This window comes from Pelodiscus sinensis, chromosome 10 (assembly GCF_052426305.1).
Source record: "Pelodiscus sinensis isolate ZL-2025 chromosome 10, ASM5242630v1, whole genome shotgun sequence".
In the NCBI taxonomy this organism is placed as follows: domain Eukaryota; kingdom Metazoa; phylum Chordata; order Testudines; family Trionychidae; genus Pelodiscus; species Pelodiscus sinensis.
Window position 1 is genome coordinate 44718881 of NC_143061.1, and position 17851 is coordinate 44736731.

At 46.2% G+C, this 17851-nt stretch overlaps 1 protein-coding gene and 1 long non-coding RNA gene across 3 annotated transcripts in view; one reads left to right on the forward strand and one right to left on the reverse strand.

Moving 5' to 3' along the window:
• LOC142830750 (uncharacterized) overlaps positions 1–3027 on the reverse strand; it is a 93882-nt gene extending 90855 nt beyond the window's left edge. Inside the window, exon 1 of the long non-coding RNA XR_012906205.2 lies at positions 2918–3027. This is a non-coding gene — a long non-coding RNA (uncharacterized LOC142830750). The remainder of the gene's footprint in view (positions 1–2917) is intronic.
• Positions 2871–17851, forward strand: part of NMNAT3 (nicotinamide nucleotide adenylyltransferase 3) — an 86478-nt gene continuing 71497 nt past the window's right edge. For both annotated transcript variants that reach the window (XM_006124986.5, XM_025185610.3), the window contains exon 1: positions 2871–3002. The gene's annotated coding sequence lies outside the window, so the exon portion shown is untranslated. The remainder of the gene's footprint in view (positions 3003–17851) is intronic.

Below are 17851 nucleotides of genomic sequence, written 5' to 3' on the forward strand. Positions count from 1 at the left end.
CCATGAATGTATCTGGGTTTTTTATTAAAGCCAGTTATAATTTTGGCCTTCAGGACATCTGCTGGCAACAAGTTCCACATGATGACTGTGTGGTGTATGAAGTACTTTCTTTTGTTTGTTTTTAAGCTTGCTGCTTATTAATTTCATTAGGTGACCCCTTGCTCTTGTGTTGAATGAAGTGAAAATCACTTCTTTACTTTCTCCACCTCCTTCATGGATGCAAGAGTCCTTGTCTAACTATGTGCAGAGACACCAAGATTCATTAGTAGATCTCTGTGATTTTTTTTTCTACAAAACTCTTTTTGGCTGAAAAATGCAGATTTGGGTCAAGCAATATATTTTACAAAGTTGGCTCAAATTTGGATCACTTTGTCTGAATATTTTAAAAACAAAACATTGATTGGAAGCAACTTCTTGGTTCAGTTTTTACTGCAATTTTATTAATGAAATGTTGGAAAAACCCAAACAGCATGTTCAAACAAAACATTTAGTTGAACTCAAAATTACATTTTATTAAAATTTACTAGAAAATATTTGTTTCAGACTATTGTTTTAAATTTTAGTTCCCTCACCAAACCCCAAAATCAGTTATTCATAGGCTACGTCTAGACTGCATCCCTTTTCCATCAAAGGGATGCAAATTAGACATATCGCAATTGCTAATGAAGCGGGGATTTAAATCTCCCCCGCTTCATTAGCATAAAAATGGCTGCCGCTTTTTTTTGGCACGGAGCTTTGCCCGAAAAAGCGCCAGTCTAGACGCGGATCTTTCGGAAAATAAAGCCTTTTCCGAAAGATCCCTTATCCCTTATTTTAAGAGGAATAAGGGATCTTTCAGAAAAGGCTTTATTTTCCGAAAGATCCGCGTTTAGACTGGCGCTTTTTTCCGGCAAAACTCCGTGCTGAAAAAAAGCGGCAGCCATTTTTATGCTAATGAAGCAGGGGAGATTTAAATCCCCGCTTCATTAGCAATTGCGATACGTCTAATTTGCATCCCTTTTACGGAAAAGGGATGCAATCTAGATGTAGCCATACAGTTTTAGTAATAAGGCCATAACTTTAAGATTTTCCATTTAAATTTATTTAAGCTCCCATCAGGTTGCAACTAAGGACACAAGAGAGACAATGTCATAGAAGATTAGAGTGAAAAGAAACCACAGGAGGTCATCTCAATGCCCTGCTCAAAACAGGACCAACCCCAACTAAACCAATCCAGCTGGGGCTTTGTCAAGTCTCACCTTAAAAACGTCTGAAGATGGAGATTCTACCACCTTGCTAGGCAACCCATTCCAGTGATTCACTAGCCTTCTAGTGAACTAGTTTTTCCTAATATCCAGCCTACATCTCCCCCACTGCAATTAGAGACCATTGCTTCTTGTTCTGTCATCTGTCACCACTGAGAATAGCCTGGCTCCATCCTCTTTGGAACCCCACTTCAGGTACTTGCAGGCTGCTATCAAATCCCCCCATCACTCTTCTGTTCTGTAAACTAAATAAGCCCAGTTCCCTCAGCCTCTGCTCATAAATCATGTTTCCCTGCCTTCTCGTAATTTTCATTGCCCTCGGCTGGATACTCTTCAATTTCTCCAAACCCTTTCTGTGACGAGGGACCCAAAACTGGACACAGTACTTCAGAGGTGGCCTCACCAATGCAGAATGAAGGGTAATAATCACTTCCCTCGATCTGATCTGGTGGCTCAGTATGACACCAAATACAGCTTTTGGTCATCCCTGCTGCGCAGGAGCGGAGCTGGAGCTGGGCCCCAGTGTAGCTGCCCCTATTGGTGCCCTGGCCCCAGCTTCAGACTTTCCTCATGGTTGGAGATGAGGCCAGGACAAGCTGGTTGGTGGCTGCCCAGCTGCTTCCCCGACTGGCCACAGGAAGGGCTGGTGGCGATCCGTCCCAGTGCTCCCCCGCTGCTGCAATCCTGGCCCAGCTGCTCATCTAGACATCACTGCCTGGTTGCAGCCCAGTCCCAGCCAGGTAAGGTAATCCTGTCCCAAGCCCCGCCCCCCACATATTCTATTTCCCACCTGCAGTGCCCTGCCCTGCTTCCTGCACCTCCTCCACACCCCAACCTTGTGCCCTTGATCCCATCATACAGCTGAACTCCCTGTCCTGAGACCCTCATACACTCCAACGCTGACTCCTGCAGTCCCACATCCTCAGCCCTATGCCATAAGATTGACAGAAGATAGCCTGAATGCCTTTATGAAGCTGAATTTGATCACTTATGATGTAAACTTCAAAGAAATGTGCAAAAGCTGCAGTAGTCCCATTAAATAAAGTCTGTGAGTACAATGCTTCATTTATGCTATTATGAATCATGTCAATTAATAATGTTAAGTTGTAGATTTTCAGTCATGCAAATAGGCATTCTTATATGGCTCTTTGTTGACCACTTGTTCTGAATTTTGGTGTAGTTTGGCTCTTCAGTTTGACACAGTTGCCCTCCCCTGGGTATGAGGATGACGGGCTCCTTGGGGCAAGTGGAATCACCGGGTGGGGTGGATGTATAGGAGTGGTTCCCTGAGGGTGGGGTATGGCAGTGGTGACTAGTGCCTGTGAGGAGAGGAGATGCAAGTACATCCACCCAGAATGGCATGGAGGGTGCATGTGGGGGACACCTCATTGAGCAATTACAGTGTTGGTGGAGGCTTAGGAAAGCAGTGCGCCTCTGCGGTGCTACCCGGAGTCACCTGTATCAGTGGGGTGGGGCGGTAACTGGGCTAGGAGGTATATGGGAGCAGGGCCCCAGGACTGCGGGTATACAGGGACCAGGCTCCCTGGGGAAATGGGGGGAGGGGGCTGGGATCGCTGGGGGACGCAGTTTTATAAAGACCGGGCCAGGGCGCTCTGGGATCAGGCTCCTGGGAAGCGGAGGGGGCGGGGCTCCCGGGGGCGGAGTCGAGTCACCTCGCTCTTGGCGCTGCCCCACGCAGGCCGGGCCTGAGGCCGACGCGGTGCCTGGTCGCAGGAAGGAGCCCGAGCCCCGCAGCGGGTAAGGGAGGAAAGGGGAGCGACGCAGCCCCTCCCCCCACTACGGGCTCTCGTGCGCGCCTGGGCCCGGGCCGCCGCGGCCGTTAGGGCCCATCTCTGCGCTGCCCAGCGAGCTGCGCTCGGCCCCTCCGCGGGCGGGTCGGGCCCAGGCCGCTCCCCGCCCAGGCTCCGCTCCGGCCAATGGGACGTACCTCCTCCCCCGCCGGGAGCGCCGCCAGCCTGCCCTGGCCTCCGCGCCCCCGGGCGCTACAACCGGGCTGGGAGTCCCAGGTGCCCCTCCCCGGCGGCCCCGCTGCGCGCCCGGTTTGCCAGCGCGGCCCTGGGGGCTGCGATCCAGCCCTCCCCTGGCCTGGCCACGCCTGGGGCTGAGGTTTCCGTGGTTTCTGCCACTGCTGCCTCGGGGCCTTGGCAGTTCGGGCCCGAACCAGCAGGTGTCATCTCGGTGGGAGAGTGGGGGTGATGTGCCAGCCAGGCGTGTCTGGGTTTGCCCTCCAAACCACAACACGTCTCTCGCCTCCCAGGCCATGTGGGAGCCTTGTGCGGAGCTCGGATGCCTCCCTGGACTCTGGTCACAAACCTGGCTATTTACCTTTAATGACGCTTTTCACATTTCCACGTGAAAACTAAGAGATGCCTCCTTTAACTCTCTTTCTGTGCTGCATGGGCTTGCGTTTTATTTTCAGAGTTGGCTGGCACAGCAGATAGCTTTGTTGGTGTGGATGGTCTCAGTTGAGCTTTCTCTATCTACACATGATTTGTGCTTAAGCCAGAGGAGAAAGAAAGGGAGATGTATACAAAATAGGATGTGTGCACATGTATGGCTGATGAGTAGAGCTTTGGGTGGATACAAAAATGTGAATCCGCATCGATCCAGTCCACCAAGCTCAAGGTCTCATCCAATCTGCAATCCAGACTACTTGTATCCACTAAACAGATTTAGAGCAGAGGGAGCACAGATGAGCAAAGAGGGAGCAGACTCCTGCAGGGAGGAGGCAGGCAGCATGCCCCAGGTGAGTGCTCAGGAAGGGGCAGGGAAGGAGAAGCAGGGCAGGGTGGGCGCTTGACCCATCCTGTAGGGAGAGTTAGGATGCAACTTCTTGTGTCTTTTCTCTGCCAGCAGTGCAGGGGCAAGCCCTGGCACTCCTTCTCCTCCCCCCCCCCCCCCCCCACACTTCACCTGGCATGGTGGGGGCAGTGGAAGGAGAGTGCACAGGAACCCACTTCATTCCATTATCTGCTGTGTCTAAAAGTAGTGGGTGGTAGCCATCCACAAGAGAATGCCAGTGAAAATGGGGTGGAGGTGGGGAGAGAGGACCAAAACCCAGATTGCTCAGTTTTTCTGCTTTGATTTTATTGCCATATTTGACAACAACTGCTGCCTAATTTTACTTCGTGTCAAATGTAATGAAATTGAAAACATCAACAAGAAGGATCAGATGGTCTCAGAATTGCTATTGTTTACCTCTTCAGCTTTGTAGTGTTACAGTATGTGTAATTAGTTCATTTACTGTAAGATTTTATTCTAGACTAGGGAGGTCAGTGGTTAATTGGTTAACTGGTAAACTTCACCCTTACCAGATGATACTTAAGAATTAAGTGTGGCCCAGTGGCTGGGAGGCTGCTCAAGCCCATCTGGACTTGCCATGCTGCACTGCACTGTGGGCAAGGGGGAGCTCCAGCTTGGCTGGGTCCAGCATGCTGCCTGCAGCGGACCTGGCCAAGCTGGAGCAGCCCATGGCGGGCCTGGCAAGATTGGAGCAGCCCCTCGCCCGTGGGATCCTGTTTAAGTGGTTAATTTGTGAAGTGTAATATTGAATTGATTAACAGATTAATCAGGGATTTTACAGACCTAATCTATAAAATCCAGCTATAGGAGCATATAATATTGATGCTACTTGGATTTAGCATAAATTATAATTCATGTCTGTAACTTTAGAAGTGCAAATTCAGGAATTTTACATTTAAACTGAAGATGGCTCACAGCTATTTTGCTCTGAGCTGTGAGTTCTTCAGATTTCTTAAGATAAGCAGCATTGAGACGGGTTGGGTCAGTATCTTTATAGCAGTGGTCTCCAACCTTTTTAGGCACAAGATCACTGGATTTTTTTGAAATCCAGGATCATCAACCTCAAACCCAAATACCTTTGCCCTGCTCATTCTAACCTCCCCCATCCTCACTCATTTTCACAGAGCTGAGGCAAAAGGGTTGGGATGCAGGCTCTGGTCTTGGAATGTAGAAGGAGTTCTGGGGCTGATCCTGGAGCAGAGAGTAGGGAGACAGGAGGGACTCAGGGCTAGGTCAGGATTCAGGATGTGGGCTCTGGCTGGGCACCACTTACCTCAGATGGCTCTTGGGCAATGGAAGAGGGGGGCTAAGACAGGCTCAGCTCTGCTCTGGCTCTGCACCTCTCCCCAAAATGGTGGGCATATGCAGCAGCAGTTTCTGGGGGTTAGAGACAGGGGGCTCAGAGCATTGCCCTCCCCTCTCCTTCCCCCCCTCCGGGCTCAGGCCCCACTTATGTAACATACACCCTGGTGTGGTGCACTGTCCTATCTAGTGGCACTGAGACCACTTAGAGAGAATAATGAGGCTTCTGTACAGCCTTAGTTGAGAGGCAGCTGGCTTTTAGCTCATGTGTTAGAGACTCAAGCATTACGCTCCAGAGGACCCACATTGGATATGCTTGTCAGTGTTACAAGTTGGGGCTCATTTCCGATTTTCAACTGGGAATTCTCTGAAACTTGGGATGTGCTTCCTTAGCTAGGTATGGAGTCCTGTGACACCTTATAGACTAACTGAAGTGTTGGAGCATAAGCTTTCGTGGGCAAAGACCCACTTTGTCAGATGCATATAACTAAGTGGGTCTTTTCCCACGAAAGCTCATGCTCCAACACTTCGGTTAATCTATAAGGTGCCACAGGACTCCTTGCCGCTTTTGCAGATTCAGACTAACACGACTTCCTCTCTGATACTTAGCTAGGTATGTAATCCATAGACCATAGATGAAAGAAGTAAATATGTAAGACTGTGCATATGTGACCTCCCCCACTGTTACTTGAGACCATTGTGTCTTGTTTTGCCATCTGTCCCTACTGAGAACAGCTTCTCACCATCCTCTTTGGAACCTCCCTTCAGGAAGTTGAAGGCTGCTATCAAATCCTCCCTCACTCTTCTGCAGACTAAATAAGCCCAAATCCCTCAGCCTCTCCTCGTATGTCATGTGCTCCAGCCCCCTAATCGTTTTTGCCCTTTGCTGGACCCTTTCGAATGCATCCACATCCTTTTTGAAGTGGGGGGCCCAGAATTGGATGCGATACTCCAGATGTGGCTTCACCAGTGTCAAAGGGAAATAATCACTTCTGTAGATCTGCTGGCAATGCTCCTCCTAATGCACCCTAATGTTCCATTTGCCGCCTTGGCTACAAGGGCACACTGTTAACTCATATCCAGCTTCTCATCAACTGTAATTCCCAGGTCCTTTTCTGCTGAACTGCTACCTAGCCAGTCACTCCCCAGCCTGTAACAGTGTTTGGGATTCTTCCATCCCAAGTGCAGGACTGTGCACTTGTCCTTGTTGAACCTCATCAGATTCCTTTTGGCTCAATCCTCTAATCCAGTGTTTCTCAAACTGTGCTCTGTAGAGCCCCAGGGCTCCGCGAGACGCGAGGTTGACAAACTGGAAAGCCTTCAAAAGCATAATTGAGAATTGCCTCGAGCTGACGCAATTAACACACACCGCTGGGGCGCGGCATACATTTTTACACATGTAAAGGGCTCCGGAGCCCAAAAAGTTTGAGAACCGCTGCTCTAATCTGTCCCGGTCACGCTGGACCCTATCCCTGCCCCCAAACATCTCTACCTCTGCCCTTAGTTTAGTATAATCCTCAAACTTGCTGAGGGTGCAATCTCTCAGCTCATCTAGGACATTGATAATGATGTTGAACAAAACCGACCCTAGAACAGAATCTTGGGGCACTTCGCTTGAAACTGACCACCAACCTAACATCACTGTACATTTCAAAATGTCTTTGTACATTTCAAAAGCAGAATCGCAGCAAAAGTGGCGTGAGGGGAGACTGCTTCAGTCCCTGCTCGTGCTGTTTCCTGCTGTGCCTCTTCCTCCCCTGTTCCCTAGGACATGGTGCTGGGTGAGAACCGGCTTTTAAGCCGGCTCCCCCAGGCACTGGCTTCTGCTCCCCCTTTGCTGTCTCTAGTAGAGGCAGCAAGGTGGGGGAAGCAACTATTTGCATCACTAGCTGACTATCTGATAAGCTTATGCTTATCGTATAGTAGACTGGTTGACAAGTTGCTTACAGTCCTAGTTTCCACCACTCCTGATTTCACCCCTAATAAATTTATTTTACTATCTCTAAATGAATTGCAAAGTTAGGTAATAAAACAGATTTATTTTTTAATTGACCAGTCTTGTGGATTTGTGGAAGCTTTTATAATTTAAGTTTCTAGTGTTTTAAAAAGGGAGATGCTACTTGACTAAAATTGGCTGATCACTTGGTCTTGCTTTTAGTCATGTATGTAACTTTTTCCTAATTGCAAGACACTGTTCAATCATGTGCATTGAACAAAGTCATGTTTAGGAGGGAAGAGAGATTTTCAAATTCAGTACTCTCTGTGGGCTTTATTCCGTAGTCCTTGTTCAGGCAAAACTCTAATGCTGCACGACAAGGATCTAAATGGGAGGAATAAAAGCAGGAATGGGTGCTTCAGACGGGTGGGAATATTGGGAATTGTTGCATAAGTAATCACACACTGACTTCCATGTTGCAAGTTGTGCACAAACTGACTTGAAGCTAGGTTTAATTGATTTTTGTGAGGCTTCATGAACATCTCAGTCTGCCTACATGCAATGCATAGAATCCTAGAATACAAGAACTGAAACCGAACTGAATCCCCGAGAGGTCAAGTCCAGTCCCCTGCCCTCATGTCAGGAACAAGCTCCATCTAGATCATCCCTGATAGATGTTTGTCTAACCTGTACTTAAATTTCTCCAGTGATAGAGATTCCACAGCCTCCCTAAGCAATTTATTTCCGTGCTTAACCACCCTGACAGTTAGGAAGTTTTTAACAACGTCCAACCTAAACCTTCCTTGCTGAAACTTTATCCTTTTGCTTTTTGTCCTATTTTCAGAGGTTAAGGAAAATATTTTTTTCTCTCTCCTCTCCGTGACACCCTTTTAGGTACTTAAAAGCTGCTATCTTTTCCAAACTAAACCCCAGTTCTTTCAGTCTTCTGTCATAGGCCCTGTTTTCTAGATCTTTAATCATTCTTGTTGTTCTTCTCTGGACCTTCCCCAGTTTCTCCAAATCTTTCCTGAAATGTTGTGCCCAGAACTGGACCCAATACTCCAATTGAGGCCTAATCAGCACAGAGTAGAGCAGAGGAATTACTTCTGTGTCTTGCTCTCAACATTCCTGTTGTTAATTCCATGATGCATTCTGGTATCATGTTTGGTTTTACTGCAATAAAAACACTGTTGCCTCATATTTAGTTTGGGTCCGCTATGGCCTTTAGATGACTGTCTAGTACTGCAGAAAGGTACTGTATATGTGAAACAGATTTTTCCTTCCTAAGTGAAGTACTTTGCATTTCTCCTTATTAAACTTCATCCTATTTTCCTCAGACCATTTCTCTAGTTTGTCCAGATTATTTTGAATTCTAACCCTATCCTCTAAAGCACTTGTACTTGATACCTACCAGCTTGGTGGTATCTGCAAACTAAATAAGCATATGACATTATCTGAATCATTGATGAAGATATTGAATAGAACCGGACCCCAAACTGACCCGTGCGGAAACCCGTTATACCCTTTCAGCATGACTGTGAACCATTAATAACCAGTTCACAGCAGACTCAGCCAGCCTCTCCTTCTGGCTGGGGTGCACACTCAGCCACATCCTAGCTCCTCCCCTTTCACATCCCCTCTGGCTTCCTTATCTAGTCCTCTGGCTAATGAAACCCTCAACTGCTTCCATTAGGCCTTCAGGCCTGGGCTTCCTCAGCTGGCTGTAATTGGCTTTTTCAGCCAGGCTATAGTGGCAGAGCTCTGGCTTAGCTAGCAGTTTGTTACAGTACATACGTGATTTTACAAACCACATGGGCTGTTATGAGATGCTTTATTGCTGTGAAAAGTCAATGAAAATTTGTTAGTTTGTCAGTTGTTTGCAATGGCATAAAGTGGCATGCATTTCAGAAACTAAACATTTTTTATAAAAGGGTAGAACAAATGACATTTTTAATTGTTTATTTCAGAAATTTAATTACAATGAACATTCCCCCAAGATTTAAATTTTCAAACTTAATTCAAGAAATTGGCATAATATTTTCTTATTGTTTTATTTTAGCTAATTTGATGTTTTTAAATTACAAGAAAATAATGATGCAGCAGCTTAATTGAAATAATGCAAAGAAGGCACATGGATGCATCTGTATTGGGGAATCTTCCTTTGATACTGCTTCTAATGGAGTAATCTGAAGAACAAAGTACGAGGATGTGTTTTGAAGGGGCGCCAGCTTGTGGGGAGGAGCAGGCAATTCCAAAGTGGCTAACTCCCTCTGTTAGCACCTCAGGCATTTTAAATTCATGGTAGTGAGACATATTGCAGCTTATCTGTAAGCAACCATGCCCATGAATATCCTGCTATCAGCTGCTGTTTGCTCAGAAAATTACTGCTTTTGGACCAAGAAAGGACAGTTGAATGCTTAAAGCCAAGAAAAATGGAGGGAGCCCCCAAATAAAACTCAACCCCATCTCACAAAACCACACATCTTTGCCCTGCTCTGCCCCTCCTCTGAGACCACTCCTTTGCTCACTACATTTTCCCCTCCCTGTGTCTCTTGCTTTCCCCACCCTCACTCGCTCATTTTCACCAGGCTGGATCAGGCAGTTGGGGTCCAGGAGGGGATGAGAGCGCCAGCTGGGAGGGGGGGGGAACAGTTTGGAGTACAGGAGGGGCTCTGGTCTGTGGGTTGGGACTGACTGGTTCAGAGTATGGGAGGGGGCTTCAGGCTGAGAAAGGTGGCTGGAGTGTGTGTGTGAGGGGGGATAGGGCTCTGGCTGAAGGGTGCAGACTTGGGTGGGACTGGGGATGATGAGGGGTTTGGGATAGGGATGTGAAGGACTAACCAACTATCTGATATGCAAATGCTTACTGGATAACTAACAGGATAGTCTACCGGTCACTCTCCCTCCCTCTCCTGCTCCTTGCTACCTCTGTCAGATATAGGCAGCAAAGAAGGGGAGAACATAAGAACGGCCGTACTGGGTCAGACCAAAGGTCCATCTAGCCCAGTAGCCTGTCTGCTGACAGTGGCCAGCACCAGGTGCCCCAGAGAGGGTGGACTGAAGACAATCATCAAGCGATTTGTCTCCTGCCATCCTTCTCCAGCCTCTGACAAACAGAGGCCAGGGACACCATTTCTGTCCCCTGGCTAATAGCCTTTTATAGACCTAACCTCCATGAAGAGGGTGATACTTCAAAGTGGCAGCACCACACAGAACCAAGGGTCAGTAGGGGTATGTCTACACTACAGCTAGTTCGAATTAGCATTTTGCTAATTCGAACTAGCATGTCCACATTGAGTGGACCCTGAACCGAGGTTAAGGCTGGCCGGAAGCAGTGCCGGCAAGGCATCAGATTAGGACTTAGAGCATGGAGCTGCTGCCCCAGGCTAGCCGAGGGCTGTGGTTAAAGGGACCCGACCCCCACCCCGGACAGACAGTTCTCAGGGGTTCCCTGTTCGCTTGTCTAACTCGATGAGGGACAGCAAATCAGTCCTGGCTTGGAGTGCCCTGAATGCCCACACTCGGCACATCACAGCACTTGGCCATCAGCCCGGCTGCACTTGCCGCAGGCTGCCATCCGGGGGGTGGGGTCAATCGGGGGGCTGCAGGAGAGCTTCCACCCCGAGGAGCCTGCAGAGCCACCCCAGTCCTCCCCATCGGGGGCTCGTACCACATTCCTCCCTCACCTCCTTTCACTTACCCCTCCCTAGCCCCCCTTCCTGATGTACAAAATAAAGGACACGTAAGTTCAAAAATAGAAACTCTCTTTATTGAACAAAACTCGGGGAGACTGGGAAAAAGAGGTGAGAGAGGGGAAGAGAGAGGGTGGGAGGGGGAGGAAGAAACCTAGGAGGAGGGAGCTGGAAGGGGGAAGCCAGGGGAAGAAGGAGGAGGGGAGGTATCAAACTATGGTACGCCATATCTTCAGTACTGTGTACAGATGTGATTTCCTCACCCCAGAAAAGATATTTTGGCCTTGGAAAAGGTTCGGAAAAGGTTCAGAAAAGGGCAACTAAAATGATCAGGGGTTTGGAACAGGTCCCATATAAAGAGAGGCTAAAGAAACTGGGACTTTTCAGCTTAGAAAAGAGGAGACTGAGGGGGGATATGATAGAGGTCTATAGAAGCATGAGTGGTGTGGAGAGGGTGCAAAAAGAAAAGTTATTTATTAGTTCCCATAATAGAAGGACTAGAGGACACCAAATGAGATGAATGGGTAGCAGGCTTCAAACTAATAACAGAAAGTTCTTCACAAAGCAAATAGTCAACCTGTGGAACTCCTTGCTGCAGGAGGCTGTGAAGGCTAGAACTAGAACAGAGTTTAAAGAGAAGTTAGATAAATTCATGGAGGTTGGGTCCATGGAGTGGTATTAGCCAGGGGGTAGAAATGGTGTCCCTGGCCTCTGTTTGTGGAAGGCTGGAGATGGATAGCATGAGACAAATGGCTTGGTCATTGTCTTCGGTCCATCCCCTCCAGGGTACCTAGTGTTGGCCGCAGTCGGCAGACAGGCTACTGGGCTAGATGGACCTTTGGTCTGACCCAGTATGGCCATTCTTATGTTCTTAGCTCAGGGCTCAAGGCTGGGGGTCTCACTGGACCACCCTGATTTTCATGCAAACCTGCTCCGGGGTGGCCAGGCTGGCAGCTCTCCTGCCCTAGATGGCCACTTTCCTGTGCCTAGTGCGGACATCGTGGATGAGGTCCACGATCTCCGCACTAGCCCAGGCGGGCGCCTGCCTCTTGCGGCCCCGGGCAGGCTCCTGGGAGCTGCCAGCCTGGTCCCGGGAAGAGGCTGAGGGCTGGGTGGCAGCGGGTGGCTGGCTCGTGCCGTGCCAGGTTCAGGGTCTGCTGGCTGGGTGCTGGCAGGCTTGCTCCTGGTACGGGCACCGTAGCCAGACTGTGCCCCTTTAAGGGCTCTGGGGCCGAGAGGGGGGCAGAAGAGTTTCCCTGGTGGTGCCTATAGTGGCTACCAGGGAAAGCTGGGGAGGGCTAGCCTCCCACTAGTTCGAATCAAGTGTCCACACAGCCCTTAATTCGAACTACTTAATTCGAACTAGGCGTTAGTCCTCGTAGAATGAGGTTTACCTAGTTCGGATTAAGCGCTCCGCTAGTTCGAATTAAGTTCGAACTAGGCGCTACACATAGAAACCGCTATCAAAGTTAATTCGAACTAACATCTGTTAGTTCGAATTAACTTTGTAGTGTAGACATACCCTAGGGGAGTCCCCAGCTGACCCCAGGCTTTGGCACTTTTGCCTTAGAAGCTGTTGCTACACTTCAAAGGCAGAGACTCCCTATCGACTTATTGAATAGTCCATGCATTTTGGCATCAACTATTCGATTAATTACCTGATACTTAACAGCCTTAGTTTGGAATGTAGAAGGCTGGAACTGAGGGGTTCAGATGGTAGGAGGGGGGTCAGGGCTCAAGCAGAGGGTTAGGGCATCGGGGGGGCGGGAATGAAGACACTGTTGGGAGGTGCGGTTTCTGGGTTGGGGATATGAGGGATTTGGGATGCAGAAGTGTGCTCTGGACTGGGCCTGAGGGGTTTGGAAGGGCATCAGGGCTGGGGCAGACGGGTGAAGTGTGAGAGGGGGTCAGGGTGCAGGCTCCAGGCAGTGATTATTTCAAGCAACTCCCAGACACAGCAGCACGCTCCCATTTCAGCTCCTATGTAGAGGTGCAGCAAGGCCATCTTGTATACTACTGTTTCCGCATGCACCACCTCTGCATCTCCAATTAGCTGCAATTTCCAGCCAGTAGGAGCTGCAGAGTTGGGACTCGGGGCAGGAGCAGGGTGCAGAGTCCCCTTGCTGTCTCTATGCATAGGAACCAGAGGGATGAAGTGCTGCTGCTTCTGAGAGCTGTGGGAAACCCCAAGAGGTAGGGAACTCACCTTAGCCCTGCTCCGTTTCCAACTAGACTTTTAACGGTCCAGTTGGCAGTGCTGACCGGAGTTACCAGGGCCCTTTTCTACTGGGTGTTCCAGTTGAAAACCAGACACCAGGCAACTCTAGTAAAAACATCTGAACTTCACCTATTTATTCTGCAGCAGCAAGCTAACAAAATCTCTGATCGGAGCCTTGCACTTATTCCTATTTGTGATTCTTGAAGACAGGTTATGAAGAACCAGGAGAATGTGTTGACTTTGTCTGATTAGAACCACAGCAGAAAGTGCCCCTTCCCAATTAGTGGGAAAATTTTAAATAATAAAATGTCTAAAGACACTTTCTGCAAAATTCTTTTTGTTAAAATCAAGCTTCATTTTTTTAAAGTTAGAGGTAAAATATGGGTAGTGTGTGCTAATTTCTGGTGTGGTTTATATAAAAAAAATTTTTCCTTGTAAAATTTAACTTGCTCATGCTGAATAACTACTTTCGATTGCCAGTTTTTCTTATGAGCACTGTCATGGTTTTATTGGGCAAGTAGATATTGTGCTTGGGCTAGTAAATTTTTCAAGATTTTTTGCAAGGCAATGTAGTAAAAAATGTTTCTGATAAATGTGAATTGTAACTAGTCTTAGCCTTCTGTGAAATGATTTTTTTTTCAGTTTACAAATTGGAGTACCTTAAAAAGCACATTTTTAGTGAACATGCCTGGTCTCTTTAATAATATTGTAACTTTCAAGCTTGCATCCTTAGTCTTTTAAATGGTTAAATATGAAGGTGTTTTCATGCTATAGAGCCCTTATATCCAAATTATCAAAGCTTTAATATCATAGAGAACAAAGCACTTTAAAAAATCCTTTTAAATCTCAAACCTGACGTGTGTCTTTCTCTGGTTTGTTGCTTTAATTGCTCTTTCTTCACAAATACAGTAGAAGTATTTTTCTAGCATTCCTAAGTCATTTTATTTTATTTTATTTTTTTTACTAATGGGATTTCAGGTTCCTAGACTTTGATGTGGTGCTCTGAGGCACACATCTCTCCTATATATAATACCTGGGCAGTAAGCAGCAGTGAATGGGCTTGTCCTCTGCCATCTTGCAGTTTTTATGCAGTGTAGCAGCAAATCACTTTAATCATATGGAGTCGGTTTTGAAGCCCAGCAGTTATTTGGAAAAAGAACTTCATGGGAGTATAACGTTTGTCTTAAATGATTGTCTGCCATTTTTGTCAAGCAGCAGAGCAAACGAATCTGGCTTACCATGCAGTAATTGCACAATCAATATAAAATGCTACCATGCTACCATTAATATTCCTGTTTTTTGTTAAATAAAATGGTTTGGCTGACATCGGCAAAATGTATAACTGCAGGTTTTCTTGTTTGCATTGCCTCTCACCTTTTATCAGTAACAGTTTAAAAGAAGAACATTTTTCTAGTGACAACTGTTTATTTTAAAAAATGATAAATGCATAACAGCTAGAGATTTTTCTTTTTTCAGAAATATTTGTCACCCTCAACAGTCATGTTATTGTTGGAGATACACCACAAATTTTAGAAGCCCTTGTATGTTGATCTTAAGGCTGCATCTGATTCAATAAATTGTATCATGCTATGGAAGGCCTTTGGTGTCCCTAACCATTCTGCTGAACTTAATTAGAGAACTGCATAATGGAATCACTGTCTATGTTCATTTGGGAAATCAGATGTCAGCACCTTTTAAATCATTATCTGGTGTTAGGCAGGGGCTGTATCTTATCCCTTAAACTCTTTTGTCAGGCAGTGGATTTCATAATGCAACATTCTGGCAGGTCCATAGGCATTAAGATCGGTGACCTCTCACTCTCAGCACTTGACTACAATGATGACGTTCTTCTAGCACAGGGCCCTGATGGCTTTCATGAGGCACTCCAGCAAATGGAGGAGTATTCAGTTAATACTGACTTCTGTGTTTCATGGTTAAAGAGAAAACTGCAAAATCCAGGACCAGGTTCACCCATGACTCCAATCGCTTTGAATAAAGAAACTGTCAAATCAGTCTCCAGCTTTTCCTGTTTGAATTCTTTACTCACCAGTTCCTCTAACTATCACACAAATGTTCGCTGTTGTTTGTCGTCACAGCATCTACCATAGGTCATTTACAACGAATATGGACCATCATTTCAGCATGACAACCAAGTTCAGGATCTATTCAAGCTGCATCCTTCTTGTACGGCTGTGAAACATACACTGTGTTGCTCAGACTGGGCAAAGCTGTATGCTTTCCACACAAAATGCCAATGTCATATATAGGCTGAAAGTGGAGTCACTTTGGGGCACTGTGGGACATGTCCTGGAGGCCCAGGACGTCGACTCTCAGATCACTGTGTCTGCATTGCTGTAAAGTTGACCATGCAAGGTTGAATTTACTTTTACATCTCATAAAAAGCAGAAGTACCAAAATCAACGTCATCAGCCCTTAAAATTGGCAGAATGGGATTGGTGGTGTGGACTCCTTGTCTAGAGAATCAACCTAATGCAGCTAAGTTAGACCTAAACTCTTAGGGTATGTCTACACTACCACCCTTGTTTGAACTAGGATGGTTAATGTAGGCAACCAAAGTTGCAAATGAAGCCCGGGATTTGAATTTCCTGGGCTTCATTTGCATCTTGCCGGGCGCCGCCATTTTTAAATGTCCGCTTGTTCGGACTCCGTGCCCGCGGCTACACGCGGCATGGCTAGGTAGTTCGGAGTGGAGTAACGGTAGTTCGGAATAGGAAGCCTAATCTGAACTACCTAGTCCGTGCCGCGTGTAGCTGCGGGCACGGAGTCCGAACTAGCGGACATTTAAAAATGGCGGCGCCCGGCAAGATGCAAATGAAATTCAAATCCCGGGCTTCATTTGCAACTTCGGTTGCCTACATTAACCACCCGAGTTCGAACTAGGGTGGTAGTGTAGACATACCCTTAGTTAGACCAGGCCTAACTTCCCTTAAAGGGATATTTGGATGAGCACTTAAGGAACTATATTCTCACATATTAAAGGTATTAATTTCTTTAAATTTGAAAGAATATAGTGTGGGACTTAAGAAATAAAATTGTTATTTTACAAAACACATTTTGGACAGGTTTGAGGCCATGTATCACCTAAGTCTAATATCACCCTTGAGAGGTAGCAAACTATTATTATCCCCAGTTTATAGACAGAGAGATGGATAAGGATGTGAATTTCAGTAGTGAATGACTGATGTTTCCATTAATGTCAGTGAGAGTATTGCAGCCCCAGATCCTGTAAAAATAAGCCCATACATTATTGTAAGGTTTATGGTCCTATAGGTAGCCTGTAACATAACTAGTGATAGAATCCATATCTCCTGATGGTACCACAAGATTATTCTCCCTAACTATTTGGATTATTTCCCATAGAACTCTTTCCTAGACTGCCGCATATATGTGACTGGCTGGTAAGTATCTCAGACGTCTATAATACAAACAAAAACCTGTATCAGCAGTTAAAATTGTTGAATTACTCGTGCACAACTTCCCTCAAAAGAATATTCCTCTCAATACCTTCACAATTCTACAGGAGAATGTTAAATTAAGATATGCAACATACCTTAATTCAAATTTATTTTCCTTCTCAACAGCGGGAGAATGACAGGAGCAAACGCTCTAGTCAGCTTCCCTAACTCCTCACAGGAGCAGGTGTACTGGTGCCAATTGGGAGGGCACCCTCTGAGTTTGATTTAGTAGGTTTTTATTAAACTCTCTAAGCTGAATGCCAGAAGATCAATTGTGGTAGTGTCAAGTCTTCATTGTGGGGAAGAAAGCCTAAGGTATAATATGTTGGAGAGAGGGTGCAGATTGTATCTTTTGCTGAGGACCATTAATGGCACACCCATTGAATCAGAGCAGTTGCTAAGGAATAAATTCAGCACTGTAAATAAATTCAGTCAGATTTCACTGACTAAAAACTGTGTAGATGTTGCACTTGGTAGTGTTTGCAAACCTATTTACAGGTGCAAATTGATGTGTGTTGACATACGGTTAAACCGCTTTTTAATCCTGCATCTCTGCCATTAAACAAGTGACACAATGTACTATTCAGAACTGGTTTTGTTATGGTTTATACAACGCTTATTTTTATGTAACACATGAAATAAATGTCACCCTCCTAGAACAAAGTGTAAGCATTTAACAGTTGAGACGGTCATTTAATTGACAAGTTTATTTCCGTTCTGTGTGACTAGTTAAAGGAACTCTATTGAATATGCGTGTAAGTAAACTACATGTTTTATATGTTTTTGAACGTTTAAAGACATTTGCAGCCATATCAGTAACAGAACTCAATAAATTTTAAAAGAGCATGTGTCTGCATTGCTCACGAGAAATTTGTGCTGTTTTAAATTCTTTCTCTTGGTCTTGGTACCGGAAGATTTTTGCCATTGAGTCAGAACTTGGGCTTTTTCAGGAGAAAGAGGTATCTAGTCTGCTGCACTGCAGCTTGAACAGCTTTTGTAGAACTTATGGTCCATTTCCATTCAGGAGTAGAGCCTTCTAAGTAGTTTCTAAAACAAGCACATTTATTTTTCATTTCTTTAGCTCCATCAGTATAGCTGACATTGTCCCCATTGGGGAAAGGTAAATTGCCCAGCCTGCCTTGAATCTGGGAGATCAAACT